Source organism: Saccopteryx bilineata, chromosome 4 (genome assembly GCF_036850765.1).
Source record: "Saccopteryx bilineata isolate mSacBil1 chromosome 4, mSacBil1_pri_phased_curated, whole genome shotgun sequence".
NCBI classification, from domain to species: domain Eukaryota; kingdom Metazoa; phylum Chordata; class Mammalia; order Chiroptera; family Emballonuridae; genus Saccopteryx; species Saccopteryx bilineata.
In genome coordinates this window covers 220,893,413-220,903,671 of record NC_089493.1, presented here as the reverse complement: position 1 = coordinate 220,903,671, position 10,259 = coordinate 220,893,413, and the positions used below count along the sequence as shown (strand labels likewise).

The window sequence follows — 10,259 nt, the reverse complement described above, 5'->3', positions numbered from 1 at the left end:
GACAGTAAAAAATAAATTGTCTTCTTAATGCATAGTTTGTTATTGTGGGCTTTTCATTACATCAGGAAAAATATTTTAGGATATTTCCCTTTTGGTAAAAAATGTATCATATTGAAATAAAAATGCACTGTAAAATTATTAACTTGTCTATAATGCAAAGATATTTAATAGAAATCTTTTTCTTTTGAGAGTCTATGAATGTGTGCTGCTAATATAGGTTAGTGTGTTCAAACTTGTTTTTGTTCAAATAGAGGACTTTCCTTCAAAGTGCACTTATTTCTGAATTGCAGTTTTCTCATATATATGGGATAGGGGTGCCAAGATCTTTTCCACTGACTTCTTGTTTATTGTGACACTCAAATAATAGATTAAATTCCTTTGTAAGGCAAAGTCTATACATGTAATAGAATAGTTAGGATTCCTCATTCATTCATTTATTGAAGGTGTTTTAAGCCCTTGTGTGTATGAATGCCAGGAGCAGTGCTTTAGAGGATTCAAAAAAATGTATAGCCGACTGCATTTGCCCTGCTCTTCAAACAAATGCCCTTAATTTTATAACATCCAAAATTGTTAGTCCAAGTAGACAATCTTACAGGTTGACCAACTATCAACTAAGAGAAGAAAAAAAATTTTTTTAATGTGGAAAAAAAGTATGACTTCCTGACATATGTCTCAAGAACGAGGAAGACTTCCGGCAGTTTGGAAGACTTTCAAGCAATGATATAGCAATAAGGTTGTAGATTAAGTCAACAAGAAAGAAAAGCTGATATTCAAGGAAAACTATCTTTCAATATTTGAAGGCCCATACTTTATAGAAACATTAAATTCATTCTTTGTGGTTGGCTCCAAGGGGCAGAGTAGGACCAATAAGGGACAGACTTAAGAATATTACAGAGAAATTTCTGTGTCAAGCTATCCAAAACTAGAGTGGGATGCCTGCGGGGTGATGAGTTTTCTGTCACTGGAAGAGCTCAAGCACAAAATGCACTACCTCTTGTTTGAGCTGGATGCCTTTCAGGTATCTTCCAGTGCTGATATTCTCAAAGTTGGTTTCATTAAGATGTGAGACTCCCCTTTCCTCCTGCCCTTTTCAGACCCTCTCTCCCTGCTCCCTCTTCCCCAGAAAACTGTGGAGTGAAGTGAAGAATAAGGTTTCTTTATTGTTAATTCTGCTATTAAGCATGGGGAGATTCTCTTCTAAGATGAGTTTTCTGTTTAAGAATAAACCTGGGGTCACAGATTTATGTTTTAACTTATCTTTTCATTTTAAATGGAAGTGTAAGTGTTTAATATGGTGTTCATATCATTTCATTTTATTTTCTAAATATAAGTATGTAAGGATGGTGTGAGTTCGTTTTGCCTTGGTACAAGCCATCGTTTTTCCTCCTCTGTTCTTAATCAGACAGTTTTAAATTTGGTTAGGCATGTAAACACACTGTGATGGATGACCTTAATAAATATTACATTGGATCTGTTTGAACAGTCCGTCTTCATCTCTATCTTTTTTTGTTTAAATCCTGTGAGGTCTCAGAATGCTCTTTATGGAGATCAAGAAGATTAAGTAAAATTAGCTCTCAACTACATAATGGGCTCCCTCTCCTGGCATGTGTCTCTCTTCTCTGCATACAGTGACTTTCCCTGATATCAACAGGAGATTTACCGATGGGGGAGGGGGTGTAAGTATGTTCTGGGTGAGCAGAAAATGCTGTGGGATTTCAACGCTCTCTTTCATTTCTAGCATTGCGTATGCTTGAATCAGAATCCAAAATGAAAATGATGAGTAAATCAGCTGGCTACTCAAAAATACCTCCAAAGCCATCCATCTCCTAGGGCAGGCTGACCTGTTTGATCTAATTCAGGGACAGTTGTCCTAGTCTTGAGAACATCTAAATGGCAGCTTTGTAAACAGATGACACCTTGAAAGCAGTTATTTTCAGGGAGAACTATGCTTCACCCATGTCAAACAGTGAAATCCACACTGTTTTTAAAGTTCTCCAGAGACAGACTGGCTTACTCATGGGCAGCGTCAGCAGCTGCCTGTATGAAATAATTTGAGGATCAGCAAGAGGCCCCCATGCTTTAAAATCTGTCTCCCTCATAAATCTGCAATGGTGCCTAAAATTTCCACCATTACTGTCATTCCTTTAAGAGGACATATGCCCTTTTATCTTGAGAGAGGTAACATTAATTTACTGTATAACATACTAGGATGAGCTTTCTTGTTAATAACCTGTTATAACCATTGAAACTCAGTAAAGATCAAGGCTGTAAAGAAGTGGAAGCAAGGGCAGGTAAGTTTAAACAGAGAAGAAGGTGAGGATTGTTAGTGTGTGTATACGAGGTCTTATTCAGATTCAATGGGGGCAGCTGGGAGCTAATATGAGAATAACCAATGAACAGAGAGAAGGCACTGAGTGGTTTGCTGAAGGTAATGGGATGTGCATGGCCCCCAAATGTGAAAGAAATGGAAAACAAAAGGAAGGGTACCGAGGACAAATTTTACTTGCCTCAAAATACTGTTAACCCTGGCTCTACTCATCTCAAAGAAATTCATGGTTTTAATAATCACTTGTAGAGTGATTTTAAACTAAGTTAAATGCTCTTATTTAAGGGTAGAATATGTGCTTTCAATCTGATTCAATAGATATGGAGAACTTCTTATCATAATTTGGATGGTAAAATTTCACTAATTTAAAAGGATTTAATTCACTCCTTACCTATAAGATCTATCGGCTAAATACCATTTTCCTTTAGTGGTTTCTTTTTTTTTTTTTAAAGAAGTTTTTTTTTTTTAATTTATTCATTTTAGAGAGGAGAGGGAGAGACAGAAGGAGAGAGAGAGAGGAGAGACAGAGAGAGAGAAGGGGGGAGGAGCTGGAAGCATTAACTCCCATATGTGCCTTGACCAGGCAAGCCCAGGGTTTCGAACCGGCGACCTCAGCATTTCCAGGTCGACGCTTTATCCACTGTGCCACCACAGGTCAGGCCCTTTAGTGGTTTCTTTAGCAGTATTACTTAAAAATGTTTAACCCACCAAAAATATAAAGTATTTATAGTATGTAATTAGAAGCAGAGAATTTTAAGAGCTGGAATTGATGGTTTAAGATCTCTTAGTTTTATCCCATTTCTCTCATACTCTAGAGATGAGAGAAACTGAGACACATTGTAATAAAGCATCTTTTTTACTCCTTCATTTATTTACTGAGAATTGACAATATGCTAGGTATAAGGATACACTGGTAAGTGAATATAGATATAATATTTTCTTCATGGAGCTTAAACTTTAGTGAGGGAATGATATTTCAATTTGATTGGAGAAACTAATCAATGTAACACAAATAGATAAACAGCTGTGATAGGTACTATTAAATGATACATTTCATGAAAGTATATTGTAGGGGAATTTGACCCCAGTGGGGATGGTGTTAGAAAAACTTCCTTGCAGAAGTAATGTTTGAATTAATATCTGAAAGTGAGTAGGGTTCACTAAACAAATAGAAGAAAGGAGAAAGGGAGGTCTAGGCTGTGGGTAGAGAACGTGCAAAGGCCCTGTTGCAGCGGACTATGACATACTTAAGGAATTACCAAAAGGCCTGGGTTTTGGGGCTCAGAGAACGGCAAGGAGAGAGTCACTCTTTTTGAGAAGAGGCTGATTACACAGGGCTTTGTTTGGGATTTTGGACTGTATCCTAGGAACAGTGCATAGAAGAAACTGGAGCAGGAACATGTGGGTATAGATGCTAAACAGTGATGCAGAAGTGGCATTACTTCTTGGCTCTTTGATTAACATGAGTGTGTTATTTATTTTTTTGTTTTTTTTAAAAGACTTCGCTTATTCATTTTAGAGAGATGAGAGAGAAAAAGACAGAGAGAAGGCTGGGAGCAGAAAGCATCAACTTCCATATGTGCCTTGACCAGGCAAGTCCAGGGTTTCAAACTGGCAACCTCATCATTCCACGTTGACACTTTATCCACTATGCCACCACAGGTTGGGCAACAAGAGTGTGTTCCTTTTACTCATAGTAAGCATCTATTGCTTTTTGAACTTCCCATCATTCATTTATCTCACTTCCATTTTAGTGAGGGATTTCGCCCTTTCCACAACCAGTTCCTGTAACCTTGGTGGAGCTCCAAGGATGTGATTCAGACCTGACCTACGAGATGCCCCACATTCTCTTGGGACCACAAAATTGGTTCAGGAGGGGGCATGCGTTTCCATCATAGCAAATGAGATACTACGAGAATATTTCTAGGATTTCAAGACAGAGAAAGAATAGTGAAGTGTGACCTGGCAAAGTCACTTAAACTATAGGTAGAAAAGAAACTGAAACCAACAGCAGAAACTGCTGTAAGAGATGGAGAGAGAATGCATCCAGATAACATAGTTTGAGCCCTGAGGCCAATGATGGCAGAAGTCAGCTATACCTTGAAATTTTTAGTTATCTGAATTGACAAAGTCTCATTTTGTTAGAGCTGGTTTTTGTTAACTTATTTATAGGACACCATCTAAAAAGAGGAAAACTGATTTTCAGTACAACTTTTAAATGAGAATAATTTCATTGTCAAATCATCTACTCTGAATTCATTTTATTCAAACATTGGGAACTTTAGTATCAAATAACTTTGAAGCTCAATTTTCACATGACATTTTATCTTAAAATGAAGTGTTTTTTCATGAAATAAATGTAATGAAAATGTTTTTTATTATGTATAACCTCTAAATAAATGGTATTTATTAAATCTCATATCATAAGAGAATATAGCTAATAAATAAATATTCCTCAAATAATGTAAAGACATACAACATGCAATTAATTTCATGTGCCCTAAATTACCTGCTCCTTTACTCATTAACAAATAATTGTAATATCTCTAGTATAACTTTCACCAATTATTATTATTATTTTTTATTTAGAAAATTAAATTTAACAAGGTGATATTGGTCAACAAGAGTGCATAGATTTTGGGTAAACGTCTCCACATCATTTGGACAGTCGATTATGTTGTATGTCCATCACCCAAAGTCAAATTATTCTCCATTGCCTTATATTTGTCCCTCTTTATATGCTTCTCCCAACACCCATTCCCCTCCCCTCCTCTTCTTTCCCTGGTAACCACTGTACTCTTACCTATGTCTATGAATCTATATTTTGTACCAATTATTTTTTTGTTGTTTACTCATGTAATCTATGAATATAGTCTCTGCTTTTGCCCTCTCAATTGTTTTAGTCAATCCAGGTAAATGATACATATTGTTTCTTTAAATTTGAGGGGCAATATTTAAAGATTTTTATATCCTTTGTGAACAAATAGCTTAAGAGTTTACAGACTATAATATTTGTTTTAAAATGATATTATAAAATTTAGAATATAAGATTAAGTATTTGTGGGGGAAGTTTGGAACTATGAAGAGTCTTCAATTAAGTGCTTTTTAAAAAAATTAAATAAAAGTCTGCTTTATCTTTTAAATCCTTCAGTTCCATCCAGAACAAAACATTTATTCACAAGCTTTAGAATAGAAACAAATGCTGGCATTGACTATTTGCTCTGATTTATTTTTTTAACCAAAACTGGGCAATAGTAGGGAATAGTCACAGCTCTCAGTGAGCTCTGATTCACCAGAGTTTTAGAAGTGAGCAGGGCAAATGTTTTTTTTATCAAGTTGGAATATTGACGATCAGTCTAATGAAAATATCTAATGGTGGCCTTGGCTGGTTGGCTCAGTGGTAGAGCGTCGGCCTGGCGTGCAGAAGTCCCGGGTTCGATTCCCAGCCAGGGCACACAGGAGAAGCGCCCATCTGCTTCTCCACCCCTCCCCCTCTCCTTCCTCTCTGTCTCTCTCTTCCCCTCCCGCAGCCGCAGCCGAGGCTCCATTGGAGCAAAGATGGCCCGGGCGCTGGGGATGGTTCCTTGGCCTCTGCCCCAGGCGCTAGAGTGGCTCTGGTTGCAACAGAGCAATGCCCCAGAGGGGCAGAGCATCGCCCCTGGTGGGCGTGCCGGGTGGATCCCGGTCAGGCGCATGCGGGAGTCTGTCTGACTGTCTCTCCCCGTTTCCAGCTTCAGAAAAATACAAAAAACAAACAAACAAACAAAAAAACTAATGGTACTTCTTCTTTGCTTGTATTTTTTCTGCTGGAAATCTAATTTCTGTGGCATTTGTGGGTAAAACGGCTGTTATGTCTGATAACTTACTTACAGAGCTGAGCAGCACTGGTAACCAGTGCACGGCGGACACAACAGCAGTTCCTGGAGGGCCCTCAGCTTTCAGGAGGTCCTCTGAAAAGGGACAACCCACTGTTCTGGGACCCTACACTTGGACTAATAATACTAATATGGAGTTAAGAAGAAATGGGCTGGTAGAAGGAGTTGAGAAAGAGATGGTAAATTTTCCTTCTTTGTGTGATCTTAAGAAAATAATTAACCTGGGTAGGACCAAATGAAATATACAGTCCTTGAGTACGTACATAGTTGAATAAATGGTATAATTGTTCTTCCAATATTTAGTAAAACTAAGGAGAAAAAAGTCTAAAGACCAGTTGCATTTATACTCATTCATAACCATCAATATTCAATGATTATCTATTGTATGCAAGGCATATTGTTAGTTTACCATGTGAGAAAATAAAGATGAATTAACCAGGAATTTTGTCATCAATGCCTATGTGATCTAATAGGCATACATGTTATAAGAACAAATAATTTCAATATTTATTTCATAAAAATGTACAGAAAATGTTTTATGGGTAGAGGACTTCAGTCTAGTATGACTGAATAAAGCTACAGGCAATAAGTGATATTTTACCTGTGACTTAATGATTGTGCAGGATATGTAAGAGAATTCCAATAGAAGGAAATAGCATGAATGAAGTTATCCAGAAGATCAAGTGTTAGCTCAAAATAGTAAATAGTAATTTATGAACAGAAGGAAATAAAAATAAAATTGGAAAAATAAGTTATATGAATACTAAACCATTGAGGTACTTGAAAGCTATTTAAAGGTTTTTTTAGTTATCTTTGAGGTAATGGGGACCCTTAGACTCCTTTAGATCACAAAGAAAAGATTGAAAGAAGGTTTAAGAAAAATAAGATGGTTAAAGAATGGGAGGATACTGCAATAGTCTAAATGAGAGACAATAAAGTCCACTCTCAGGGAGGCGAACTGGAAAGAAAGAATATTTAGGAGAGATAGTAGAACAATGCAAGATATTGGCAACTGACTGAGTATGAAATAAAGGCAAGAAGGAATTAAAGGTGACTCTGAGGAGACAAACAAATGCAACAATTAAAAAGGGCAATTCGGGAAAAGGAGCAGATGTAGTAACAGAAAAGGGACAAAAGAATATGATTGTCTTAAGGAAATAAGAGCTTGAAGAAAACTATTACATTAATTTCTAATTTTATGTATATCCTACTTACGAGTGTGTACTTAACACCATATTATATCGTACCATTATAATTATGATACAATCATATTTCTAAATTTTTAATTCAAATTACTTGATTTTCTTACTCTGCTAGTGTCAGCTGCCTGCACCAAAGAAATGACCTCTTTCTTTCAAAAACTATTTATTACGAATGCAAGATCTACATATTTCATTTCTCTATGTGCTCTGTTGATCCATGAAACATTTCAGCTATAAGACTTCTTTCAGTAGAGATAAAAGCCAATCGTGTATGAAATAGATATTATCATCAACATGATATTTAAAAAAATATTATTTTATTTTATTTTTTTGTATTTTTCTGAAGTTGGAAATGGGGAGGCAGACCGACTCCCGCATGCGCTCAACCAGGATCCACCTGGCATGCTCACCCATTTGGGCTGTTACTCTGTTGCAACCAGAGCCATTCTAGCGCCTGAGGCAGAGGCCACAGAGCCATCCTCAGCGCCCAGGCCAACTTTTGCTCCAATGGAGCCTTGGCTGCGGGAGGGGAAGAGAGAGACAGAGAGGAAGGAGAGGGGGAGGGGTGGAGAAGCAAATGGGTGCTTCTCCTGTGTGCCCTGGCCGGGAATCGAACCTGGGACTCCTGCACACGAGGCCAATGCTCTACCATTGAGCCAACCGGCCAGGGCCAAGAGAATTTTTAAAGCAAGTAGTGTTTTTTTATTTAAACTGAGGCTTCCTAATCATTCAGGTTATAAGGAAGCCTCCTGATGGATAGCCTGAACTTCCATTTTTTAAATCATTTTTTATTTTTTGATTACATTGAACATCAAATATTATATCAATTTCTGTTGTACAACACAGTGATTAAACATTACATAAACTGCCTGACCTGTGGTGGTGCAGTGGATAAAGCATCGACCTGGAAATGCTAAAGTCGCTGGTTCGAAACCCTGAGCTTGCCTGGTCAAGGCACATATGGGAGTTGATGCTTCCAGCTCTTCCCCCCTTCTCTCTCTCTGTCTCTCTCTCTCCCTCTCTCTCCTCTCTAAAAATGAATAAAATAAAATAAAAATTAAAACATTACATAAACTAAGTGATCATCTGATAAGCCTTGTAACCATGTGGCACCATACATCTTGACTGTTTTCCCTGTGCTCTACCTTATATCTCCATGAGTATTGTGTAGCAACCCCCCCCCCCCTTTTTTTTTGGCAGGAGGGGAGACAGTGAGACAGACTTCTGCATGTGCCCTGCCTGGGATCCACTTGGCAACCCCCTCTGGGGCCGATGCTCAAGTAAAATATTTTTAGTGCCTGAGGCCAATGCAGATGAACTGAAGCATCCTCAGCACTTGGGGCCAATGCCTGAATCAATTGAGCCACTGGCTGTGAGACTGGAAGAGGGAGGGAGGGGGAGGAGATGGGAGAGAGAAGCCGATGGTCGATGGTCGCTTCTCCTGTGTGCCCTGACTGGAAATCAAACCCGGGATGTCCATACAGTGGGCCAGTGCTCTACCCAGTGAACCTCTGGCCAGGGCCCAATTTGTACTTCTTACTCCCGTCACCTTTTTCACCCATCCCCCATCCCCCACCCCCTCCCATCTGGCAGCTATCCAAATGTTCTCTGTATCTATGAGTCTGTTTCTGTTCTGCTTTTTCATTTATTTTATTTTTTTAGATTCAATTGTTGATAGATTTGTATTTATTGCTATTTTAATGTTCATATTTTTTCTTTTTCTTAAAGAAGATCCTTTAACATTTTATACTATTTGGTGGTGATGAAAATCTCTTTAGCTTTTTATTGTCTGGGAAGCTTTGTATCTGTCATTTGATTCTAAATGATAGCTTTGCTGGGTAGATGATCTTGGTTGCAGGTCCTTGCTTTTCATCACTCTGAACATTTCTTGCCCCTCCCTTTTGTCTTGCAAAGTTTTAGCTGACAGTTTTATGGGAGCTTTGTTGTTGGTAACAAACTGCTTTTCTCTTGCTACTTTAAAAATTTTCTTTTTGTATTCCAACTTTTGCATTTTAGTTATGATGTATATTGCTGTGGACCTTTTGGGGTTCATCTTGTGTGGGGCTTTCTGTATTTCCTGGACTTATCTGTCTATTTTCTCCACCAGACTAGAGAAGTTTTCTGTCATTATTATTTCCAGGTAGGTTTTCATTTTCTTTTTCTCTTCTCCTTCCAGAACCCCTATGCTGTATATGTTAGCATGCCTGAAGTTTTCACCAGAGGCTCCTTACACTATATGCACTTTTTTGGGGGGGATTTTTTTTTCTTTAAGCTGTTCTGATTGGATGTTTCTTGCTTTCTTATATTCCAGATCACAGATTTGATTCTTTGTTCGATCTATTCTGTAAATTATTCCTCATTTCAGTTAGTATAGCCTTTGTTTCTGTTTATTCTTTTTTATGGTTTCTGTGTCGATTTTTATGCTTATTATTTCTTTGTTGAAGTCCTCACTAAGTTCCTTGAATATCCTTATAACCAGTGTTTTGAACTCTGTATCTGAAAGATTGCTTACCTCCATTTTGTTTAGTTCTTTTTCTGGAGATTTATCCTGTTCTTTCATTTAGGATGTACTTCTTTGTCTCTGCATTCTGTTTGCTTCTCTGTGTTTGTTTCTATGTATCAGGTAGAGCTGCTACATCTTCCAGACTTGGTAGAGTGGTCTTGTGTAGCAGATGTGCAACAGCCTCCCCAGTCACTCAAGTTGGGTATTCCAGGTGAGTCCCTGTGTGGGTGGTGTGCACTGTTCTGCTGTAGTTGAACCTTGATTACTGTTGGTGTCACTGTGAGGGATTGACCCCCAGGCCAATAAGAGTGAGGACCAGCTTTGACTACACTGGATGCTGTTGTGCAGAAGTC

At 38.1% G+C, this 10,259-nt stretch overlaps 1 non-coding gene across 1 annotated transcript; it reads right to left on the bottom strand.

Moving 5' to 3' along the window:
* Positions 1-7,998: 7,998 nt before the first annotated feature.
* TRNAT-CGU (transfer RNA threonine (anticodon CGU)) lies at positions 7,999-8,074 on the bottom strand. Its single transcript has one exon. It is a non-coding gene; the product is annotated as a tRNA-Thr (tRNA).
* Between the last annotated feature and the right edge of the window lie 2,185 nt (positions 8,075-10,259).